The 10552-nt window shown below is 51.7% G+C and overlaps 1 long non-coding RNA gene across 1 annotated transcript; it reads left to right on the top strand.

The window, feature by feature from the left end:
• Positions 1-1981: 1981 nt before the first annotated feature.
• LOC116824616 (uncharacterized) lies at positions 1982-9858 on the top strand. Its single transcript, XR_004373661.2, has 3 exons — positions 1982-2115; positions 6307-6447; positions 7112-9858. It is a non-coding gene; the product is annotated as an uncharacterized LOC116824616 (long non-coding RNA).
• Positions 9859-10552: the final 694 nt, after the last annotated feature.

The following is a 10552-nucleotide window of genomic DNA, read 5'->3' as shown; positions in this document are numbered from 1 at the left end:
AGCACTGCAGGAATGACTCCGATCAACATCTGTTGAGCTTTCATGCTGCAGATAGGACCGGACAATGGATGGAATGAAGAAGAATCATTTACTTGCTGTGGGCTCAGGAGTTGGGCTCAGCATAAGGCAGGCAGTCACTGGGCTGGCTTTCAACTGAGGGCCTCCCAGTTCACCTTAATGCCACACCTCCTTCTGCTAGTGCAGCACTGAGACTTTCCTGAGCAGAGACGGCAAACGGTGGAGAACCAGAGGGAATGTCTCTGCAATGTGCACAAGAAGCCTCGAAGGAGAAGGTCAAGGGCACTAAGTTCATTTCACTTGTGACCTGACCTTTATTTGGATCCAGACTTCAAAACATGACAGGGCCTCTTCTGCCACCAAATCCCACTGTTTTCATGCTCTCATGCCATTTGCAAACACTAGTCCATGCTGGCTGACCTTTTACCATCAACCAAGCTGGCTCGAGGCCCTCACTATCATAGAACCTTGAGGTTATTTTCCACCTCTGAAACGTTGTGTTCTAAGAAATTCTGAATGTTGTTCTTCTGGCTATTGAGTAATAATTAGTTCTAGACACAACTGTCGCCATCTTGGCATAAAATCCAAGATGGTGGCACCGTGAAGACAAGGCGACGACACACTCCTTTCTCTCCTTTGTTATTTCCAGCACTGGGATGAATTCCAGCCTGCAGCCCGTTCACTGTCATAGCTGGCCTCAGCTGAGCTGGGCCTGAAATGCACATGGCTACAGAGCTAAATATCTGTCGTCATTATTATTCTACACTTACCCTGCTGCCGGCTGCTGCAATGAAATATAGTGATGATGTTTTAAGTAATTACCCCTAAACAGTGGCACTTCAGGGAGGGCACACAAGCTATAGGAGGTAGCACCACAGAGGCATTTTACCCTTCGTGCCAGCACTGAAGTAGTTAAGATGCACAGGGTCCCTGAGTTGCTACCCTAGAAGGATTATAAGGAAACAAGAAATCAGAGGACTAGGATCAGCCCCTCTAAAACTACCATCAGCGAAACCCTGAAGCTAAACAGGGACTTAGCAGGTTTTCAACTATAACATGGATAACAGCAACCTGCTTGCATGGTTCTATCAGGTAGCTTGTATGGGCTGAGCTGTGGAGACGAGGATGCTCCAGGAATACTATCAAACCATACCAAGCTAGTGGGAATGGCCTTAACACAGGCTAATAACATGGTTCTCAGAAACAAACAATCCCCATTGATCAGTGGAACTGTGTTCGGCCTCTAGTACTTGCAACAAGGAGAGGCTAACTACCCATCCGTCATGGCTGCAGAGTGCACCTTACTGCCAGGGGAGATACCCTACCACTCAGGTGAAACGTTTGCCCATAACTTGAACCAAACCCTTTGGCAGGCCCAAAGAGTTGGACTGACTGACCTCTCCTCCCCATTCCCATTCCTGCGGATGCTTCCGCTCATCTGCATTCCAACTGGAACCAGAAATGGAGATGTCAAAATATCCCAAAGCAGGATGTTTGTCTGCAGCTTCCAGCTTGAAAGGAAACAGCAGGAAACCCAAAGAGCCCCACGTGCTCATGAATACCTGAGTTCAGGGGCTTCAGGAAGTTCAGACGACTCTCAGAAACAGCCATTGGCTTTTGTGGGGGGGGGAACCTGAGCCCCAAACATGTAGAAGTTCCCCCATCACCAGTTACAGATGCCACGGGGGAAAAGAAGTGAGGAAGGGGAACCCCATTTTCAAGAGAAATCACAGACACCCAAGACTTGTTTGTGGAAAGGAGCCTGGATTCTTTCTCCAGCTCCTACATGCCGCTGCGCTGCAATCTGCCCCTCCAGCGCTTGCAGTCTGCCTTTGGCATGAAGGCTCAGCTTGTGAGAGCTAATTTGGGGAGATAAGGCTGTTTATTTCCCAGCTAGGCTAGACTTGCGATTGCTGCCAGTAAACAGGGAGGAGGCAGGACTGCAGTATGCGATACCACTAGGCTCTGTGTTTACAACTCCCGAAGTTTGCAGATGACTCATCTGGGTCAGGGCAAGGGATGCAGGGTGCTAGATGGTTGCAGGTGTGAGGGAAGGTCTCCCAGCTGTGAGCCAACATGGACGCCCAAGGGACAAAGGTCAGAAGTGCAAAAAGAGCTGGTGGGGTGAGAGAGTGGGAGAACGGGATGACAGAGAAGAAAGCAGGGAGGCAAGCTGGAGCGGAGGTGGAAATGGAGGGTGAGGACACTGAGATCCCAGGGCAGTCCTGGAATTTCATAATCAAATCCACTTTGCTCCCAGGATCCGCAGAAGCCCACTGCCAGCAAGGGAGTAAATAGTCTGCCTCAGCCCGACACACATCAGTTGTGTGGGTGGGCTAAGAGTGGACAGGGTCTGAAGCCCCATCCTCCCCAAGCAAAAATTCTGAGCTCCTCCAGCCCTGAGTCTAGGTCCCATCTTCCTGCTACCCCTCCCCGGTGCTACTCCCCTTCCTGACACACCTTCCTCTCCTGGCATCACCCCCATGCCAACGTCATGCTCCTTCCCCACCCATGAGCCCATCTCACAGACACAGAACAGACCTTGCCTCTTTATGTCTGTACAGCTCCGTGCACACCTGTAGTTTTTAGTGTGATGGTCTCATCTCTGGCAAATGCAGCTCCCCTGACCTTCACCCCCCTCAGTTCTTCAAGCTAGAAATATGTATCACAAATACAGACCCTTATGAAAGCTGGCGGAGCCCAAGCCCTTGGATGAATGGCCGCTAGTGTCTCATAAGAGTAAATAAGTTATTGCCTGGCTGAGCCTCAGGCTGATTTAACTGAATCAGAATAATCGGATACCCCATGAGGAGATTCTTTCATTGCAGTGGTTGGCTCCAGAATGGATCTGTTCCATCTGGCAATGAGAGCGGGAAAGCATCTGCCGAATGCCGGGGGTGACTTGCTAAGCGCCTCCCTGCCACTTAGAAATAGCACCTGCCCATGCCCCAGCAAATGTTTACAGCCCTTGTGGAGCTCGTTAGGCCAGCCCTGCTCCCTAAGCCATAAATAACAGAGCTGGGGAAAGCGGAAGGCTGTCGAAGTGGCCAGCAAGGCAGCCCCTGACTTCAAGCCAGTGCATTTGGAGTGGATGTGTTACAGCAAATTCCCTCTTCCAGTCACTAAATACATCACTGGAGGTTGTAAGCGGTTCCTCACATTTACATTCTTACCCTCTCAGCGGCCGGTCTATGAGACACGGGGCTTGATTCTCCTCTCACTTCACCACGTCTAGACTGGTAGCCGCTCTCGTTGATTTCCTTGGAGTTACACCTCGTGGTGCACACTCAGCTAGGCGTGAGGAGGATCAGGCCCAGTGTTCCACAGGCAGACAGAGTAAATGCCTTGCGAATGATCTCTGCGCCGGCTCCCGCCTCCTTCCCGTCCCACCTGGTGAGAGACCAGAGTCTCTTCGGTGGAATTTGGCTCTGGTTAACAGGAATGCACACGCCAACCCACACATGCAGAATGCATGTCACTCAGGACAGCTAGGGTGTTGGGCAACAGTCCTTAGGTTGTTCCCTTTGGGAAAGGGCAAAGGGATCTCCAAGTGTGAGGCACTGATTGGTCCATAAACCTCAGCTGTAAATCCCCCCAGAGTGCAGGGCACAGTGTGACAGATCCAGGATTAACCCCCTCCCAAAGAGAACATGTACATACATGGCTGCCTCCTTGCCTGTGGTCTACTGTTCTCCCACGCTGTATCTAGCTCCCATTAAATGTAGCTGGAGAACGGGTCCTGCAAACTTCTCTGGTAGATAAGCACACTGAACCTTATACTGTTATAAGAGACACACCATTGCAATTGTACTGTACACCATTGTGAGACGAACACCATTTGTGACTGGACCTTACACTGTTACAAGAAACACACTATTGCGACTGTACCGTACACCATTACAGAGACACCATTGCGACTGTACAGTACACCGTTACGGAGACACCATTGCGACTGTACTCTACACCATCCCAAGGCACAGATCGTTATTACTGTCATCTTGCTAAACTCCAGGATCTGATCTGGAATGAAAAGCTTTAAAACTATACAGCAAGGACAATGTCGAGTTTACATCTTGGCCAAAACTGGACAAGTGCTTGGGGAATTTTGGGCAAGGAGTGAAGTTCCCCTTGGCCTGCACCCACCCCACTCCATCCATAGTTTTGGCGAACTCCTTGGGGCATAATCTGCTGGCTCCCTTGAGAAGCCCTGCCAATCACACAGGTCAGCTGCTGCAAAGAGAAGAGGCTCTAATTGTTCCCATTCCAAGCATCCTGCCTGGCCTGGCAGTAACACGCCACACGCAGAGTCTCCTTGACAGGTGCCTGAATGCAGAGGATAGAGCGGAGGCAGCAAGAGCCCCTACGTGGGAGAGATCTGCTAAACAGCGCCTGTCAAACTTCCTACTCATGATGGACGAGAGGAGCAGGAGGTGCGATCGCCGCCTTGTCATGGGGCAGGCACTGCCAGCGGCTCAGCACCTGCTGCAAACCTGAATTTTTAAAAAGTTTCTCACAGTTTCACTGAACAGAAAAAAATAAGACACAAGTAGAAGGACTCTGGGCGTGAAGCAGTGGGGAAACCAACCCAACCTCACCTGCGTCTCTGATAGCTCATTATTTTTGACTTGGAGGGCCTAGACGTGCCCAGCACACAACTGGGCCCCATTGGGCCAGGCCCAGCACAAATACAACCCAAAAAGATGGTCCCTTCCCCAGAGAACTTCCAGTGGCTAAACATCCCCCCTCTTGGGGGCTGTAGGAGCAGACAAGCCTGGCAGGGGCAGGGGTATACGGAGGAGTTTCTCTCACACTTCTAATGGAGTGTGGCCAACGCTCAGTGTCAGGACAGAGTGGGGACCGCTGGGACTGGAGGTTAAAGAGGGAGCCAGCTGGTGGGGTGGGGAAAAGAACGGGGATGGGGGGAGTTAGCCGCCCATAAATGTCTCCAGTTTTCTTTGGCAGGTGTTTTTTGTGCCATTATCAAGTTCTTCTTGTCACGAGGTCACGTACCGCTTGTGCGCCTCCCCCCTGAAGTTTACATTATGTCTCTTCTCAACCAACATTCACTTAATACTGTGCAATTTCATTGTGGCATGAATCCAGGATGTTGGTCACAGAACCTCTTAGTCCATAACTCTGCGAAAAGCAGCTCCCAGGGCCCCATTTATCAAACCCCACCCAGGCAATTTCATCACAGCTCATGCCTCCAGCCTTTATCCCTAGAAATAGATAGGTGGGACTCCCCCTTCCCCAGCCTTTGCGTGTGGGGGTAAGCTGTCGTTGTAATTATTGTATGTCCTGCAGCACCAGCTAGAGGTCCACCTGCGATCAAGTCCTCCTGGGTGCTGCTCATGTGTAGAGAGAGAGATTGCCCTTGCCTCAAAGAACTTAGCAGCACTAGACAAGACAAAGTGCTTGTATCCCCAATTTAGACAGGGAAACTGAGGCATGAAGCAATGATATTACTTGCCCCAGCTCAGAATGAAGCTGAGGGGAGAGCTGGGAATGGAACCCAGATCCTCCATCCAGTGACTTACTGCAGGAAGGATGGTGCTGTGGGTAAGTGTGGGACCGGTAAGGGTGTGTCTATACTGCCAAACAAGGCCCAGGCTGGATCGAGTTAGCTGACTTAGGCTCACAGGGCTGTAAAATTGGTGTGTAGGCGTTCGGGTGTGAGCTGGAACCTGGGCGGTGAGACCCAGTGAGGGGGGAGGGTCCCAGCACCCAAGTCTACACAACCATTTTATAGCCCCACAGCCGAAGCCCTGCAAGCCCAAGACATCTGACCTGAGCCAGCCGTGGCTGTGCCATGGGTCTTTTATTGTCCGCCGGTAAGATATCGCCTGTGCCTCAATGCTGGAACCTTCCTGCAGCACTTCCAGGAATTTTTCCATACACCTAGCCAGGTGCATTGTGGGTGCTCCCTTGCAACACTGAGCAGTTCTGATGACACTAGGGGATGCAGGTCGAATGCTGCGGGGTCTTGCTAACACCCCCAAATGTCAGCGTTGCCTTCCTCCCCTCTTACCGCATTGTGCTTCGCAGCTCACACACGTTGGGGGACTCGTGAACTCATTTCTGCCAGGGACTTGAAGCTGAAAAGTGCAACCTGTCACTATTAATGCTGCACCATCACCGTTGATGGAATATAGTTAATATTCCCCAGAACTACAGAGCAATTAGCCAGGGGTGGCCCCTGTAATTAACAGTCAGTGGGTGTTTCACAGCAATTACCTCCCTCTGTTATTATGGGGAAGATTTTTGTCAGGGCTTCTCTGTGCTTTTCAGGGGGTGAGAGACAAGTCATCAAATCGACACCAGCGAAGCAGTCTGGTCTCATCTGACTGAATGCGCTGAGTCCCCTTCTGATCTGACAGTTGCTCTGAGCTGCAGGAGGGGAAGAACATACCCTGTGGCCTGGCAGCAAAGGTAGAGTCTGATTCCCCGGCCCCGGTATTAATTAGTGCCTTTTACGGCAGCAGACCCCCATGCAGTAACCCAGGGTGTGTCAGGTCATTAGCTTCATCAGTCCAAGGCACAAACAGTGTTTTGTGGAAAAAAAGAAAGTTTGGGGGTTACATTAGAGAATGACCCAAATTGCCCCTTCTCAGCCCCCCACCCCCGAATCCAGCTACCCCACAACATTGTGGGGTAGTTGGAAGCCAAACTCAGAGCCAGCTCCAAATTTCTCCATTGGCCTCCTCTCTTTATCGGGTGCTGAACCAACCCCCCTCCCCCAACCCCCCACAGAGGTCGGGCCGTTTGTAATCCAGACACAGGCTTGGACTTCTTGATGTGAGCCCATGCTGGCAGGCACTGAAAGAGTTAATGCTGTAGGTCCCAGGGCGGCAGAGAGAAGTGCTGGGTCATGGCAGAGCCCATGCTAGGATTCCCTTCGGCCCAGGAGGCATGGACACCTCCATCTCCAGCACTGTGAATAGGATGACCAGACAACAAGTGAGAAAAACTGGGATGGGGGTGGGGGGTAATAGGAGCCTATATAAGAAAAAGACCCCAAAATCGGGACTGTCCCTATAAAATTAGGACATCTGGTCATCCTAACTGCTAATTGCCAATAAACTTTCTTCTCCAGGTGCAAAGCAGCTGCCTCGTTACCCCCCTGGTCCTGGATACAGGGACCCAGCTGCCTCGTTACCCCCTGGTCCTGGATACAGGTACCCAGCTGCCTCGTTACCCCCCTGGTCCTGGATACAGGGACCCTGACACCCTGGAGATGAGCCAATAAACTCAACTCATCTAGTCTTTGCTGCTTGTGTTAAAAATATCTCAGCCCAGCCTAGATCCTGACATAAACAGTAATTTCACTGGGAGGCGGGTCTGCCTTCACTTCTGATATGTTACACGTGCAGTGAGCTGCATTCTGTGCTCCTGAGATGGCTCTGCAGATGAAGAGTTGAGTTTCTCTCCGTTACACTAGCGTAGCTCCATGAGCATCCACTGAGTCACCCCCTCACCCTGGATCTGTGATGCTGGCGGGAGCTTTGCAATTGCTTTTGTCACTAACGCAGGCTTAGGGCCTAAGCGAGAAGAGAATCGCTCTGTACATGCGCCACTTCCGGAGGCCTTTCCCATCAGAGCCAATGTCAAGAGCATTCCAGAGAGAAACATCTGTCTGCACAGAGCCCCCAGGGCACTGCACCTTTGTCTGCTCCGTCTGCTCCCTTTGCTAACATGCAGTAAGAGAGGATTGTCTCTTTTTATGGCTTTCCCGGGGGACACCGAGCAGCCCCTTTTGTTCCCAGTCTGTCTTGCAAAGGGCAGTTAGTGGCCTTGAGCTGTGCAGCTGCAGCTGATACTGCCCTCCATGGGGACGGCACCTCAGTGGAGCACTCCGTTCTCATGCCCTTTCGTGTCCTTGTGCTGACTCCTGCAAGGGGCAGGATAACATGCCCTTAGGAGAGACAGAGCCCGCCTGCTCCCTGGGTCTTCAGCAGGATCAGCCCCCTCTAGTCATTGCACTAAACCGGGGAGTGTTTTGAAAGGCGACAGAGGTTGCCCCGAAGATGATTTTGGAACAGCTGGACTCTCCCTGCACGAAGTAGCTGCGGGGAATCTCAGGGTGGGAGGGGTGGAGCCAGGAGGAGTTCAGCTGTCTTGTTTTAGAAGGGTTTGTACAAACCCCTAAACTGCCCCTAGCCGCCCCTCCGCCCAGTAGGCAGGGTTTGCAGCTAGACAAGAGAGCTCAATGGGCAGGAGTTAGAACAAACTAACTGAAACAGACACGGCTTAAAAACAAACTCACATTCGAGTTAGGGTGGGGGTTAAAAACAGGCAAGCCAGGAATTTGCTATTGCCTCAGAGCTTTGACTGGGCTCCTGTCTGTCTTGGCTCCAGCTCCCTAGGCCTGCAAACGCTTACATACACGCCTGAGCGCGGCCAGGAGCAGTGTGTTGGAAGACAAGTCAGACAAGCACAAATAAGCATGTGAGTTTTCCCCTTGACTTCACTGTGACTCCTCCCATGCCTGAAGGTGAGCAGCCTGCATGGAACTGTTTGCACCTCTGAGGCCTCTCATGATAAATTCCCTGGGGCAGGGACCGTGTCGCCCTCTATGTTTGCACGGTGCCCAGGGCAATGAAGCCCCGATCCTGAGCCGGCCTGTTGGGTAGGCCTGCCCTGCACATGAAAAAACAGTTACAGATTCCCCCTCAAGCTGGATGCAGGGCCCCTGCAAAGGCTGATGAATCCTGGTGACCCCCAGCAGGTCTGAAGAAGGAATGATTAGCTCCTGATTGTTTCCAGCGTGACCCCAATGCTTTGCTACGACGGGAACCTGTCGGAGTACGTTTCACTGCCCAGCAATCCCGCCAGAGCCAGGGAGAGCATCACGCTTTCCCCTCTCTCCACACCACTCCCCGCTGATTGGTACAGAGCAGTTGCTCTGGTATTTATACCCAGGTCAGCACACTGCTATGTATACGCCGCGGTCTGAATTCAGGCCTGGCGTGAGGGGAGGCAGACACTGTTGGAGCCTCTTCCATCCCAGTCCAGAGGGAGGATAGCCAAGGACTACAGGGGGGTAAATACCTACCTGCTTCCCAAGGGAGTGTGAGAGTGACTGAGCAATGCTAGGGGTGAAGGGCAGGCGGTTCTCGTCCTGTGAATACTTACAACCGTGACATTTTTCCCACCTCGAATGGCATGAAAAGCTGAATCGCTCTGCAACCTGGCAACCTGCTATGTTATTTATCTATTGTCACTTGCAATCTATCGAAACATTCCCTCTTGATTTTGACCTTTTTCCTTTTTTACTGTAATTCGCTGAACTTTCTAAATGAAGAGTCATGTGGAGCTGGAAAACCAGGGCCTTTTTTTTATAATTGAGAAATTTGGAAATGAAACAGCTCGACAACTTCAAAACTTTCTTTTTTCTCTGCGCTTTTTTGAACTGGGCCATTGGGCAAAACCAGGGCCACTGGGAAGTGACAAATCCACACTCTTTTGACCAAAAAACCCTCACCCCTATTTGTTGTAAAAGTCCCAACCAGCTCTATGACGGATCTTACAAAGAGCTCTGTCAGCAGGAGCTGGGCTTTCCAAAGCTGACCGTGATCTGCTCCCATTGACATCAATTGTAACCCCCCTCATTGATGCCTCTGGGCTGATGCTGAGCACTTTGGAAAATCCCAGCCCGTGGGCTCAGTTCGTCATTGTGCTCTGGGCCCTTTGCAGCAGTTAGGCCAGAGGGCAGCCACCGGGCCCTGGTGTGGGAGCGCCTACAGTGGGGTTAGGATTGGTGCCATCTGGAGCAGCCTTGGGCACGGAGAGGAGCACAAGGCAGGCTGGGGGGGAAGGAGAGGTCAGAGCTGGTGTTTGAGGGGGTGTGGCTAGGGCAGACCTATGCTCTGAGCAGTTCTGCACCCAGGTAGAGCCCCATCAGAAGTCACCAAAACAGGGTCACAAATTAGGGCAGTGCTCCGGGTTGCCTTAGCCTGAGCTGGGGACACATCAGCGCTGGTAGTTCCTGACTAAGGCATAAAGAGCCTCTCCTCCATCCTTTCTCTGGTGCCTGCACAGGGCCAAATCTTCCCCTGCGTATTATGATCTGGCTCGTGACCATCCTTTCCTCCACCTGCTGGCAGGAGGAATGGCTGCCTTCCCGGTAGCTGAGCCATGATGCACATCAGTCCCAACCGGTTCTGGGAAAACATGGAACTTTGCTGATAGACTTTGGGTTTGATAAATATTTACAGCAAATAAAGAGCCCGCAAGTAGGTGACCTGACTTCACTTCCCTCCTGGGGCAGGCAGCATTTCTCAAAGATGCTTTGCACCCTGTTTCTTTAACTACGGGATGCGAACCCCTTTTAGCTTGCTGGATCTCCGCAGAAGGAGCACGTGTATCCGGGGGTTCTGCCAGCCGTTTTCTCCCTGCTTGAGTCACTTGTTTGGGTGCGTGGGGGGGGTTCTTTGTTGCTGGTGCTGTCATTCTTTTCATTTCAGGCCAAACATTACAACACCAAGCTGCAGAACAAAAGTTCCTTCTTTTCCAAAGAGACAGGAATTGTTCTGCT

This window comes from Chelonoidis abingdonii, chromosome 23 (assembly GCF_003597395.2).
Source record: "Chelonoidis abingdonii isolate Lonesome George chromosome 23, CheloAbing_2.0, whole genome shotgun sequence".
Classification (NCBI taxonomy): Eukaryota; Metazoa; Chordata; order Testudines; family Testudinidae; genus Chelonoidis; species Chelonoidis abingdonii.
This window is presented reverse-complemented; position numbering and strand designations above follow the sequence as displayed.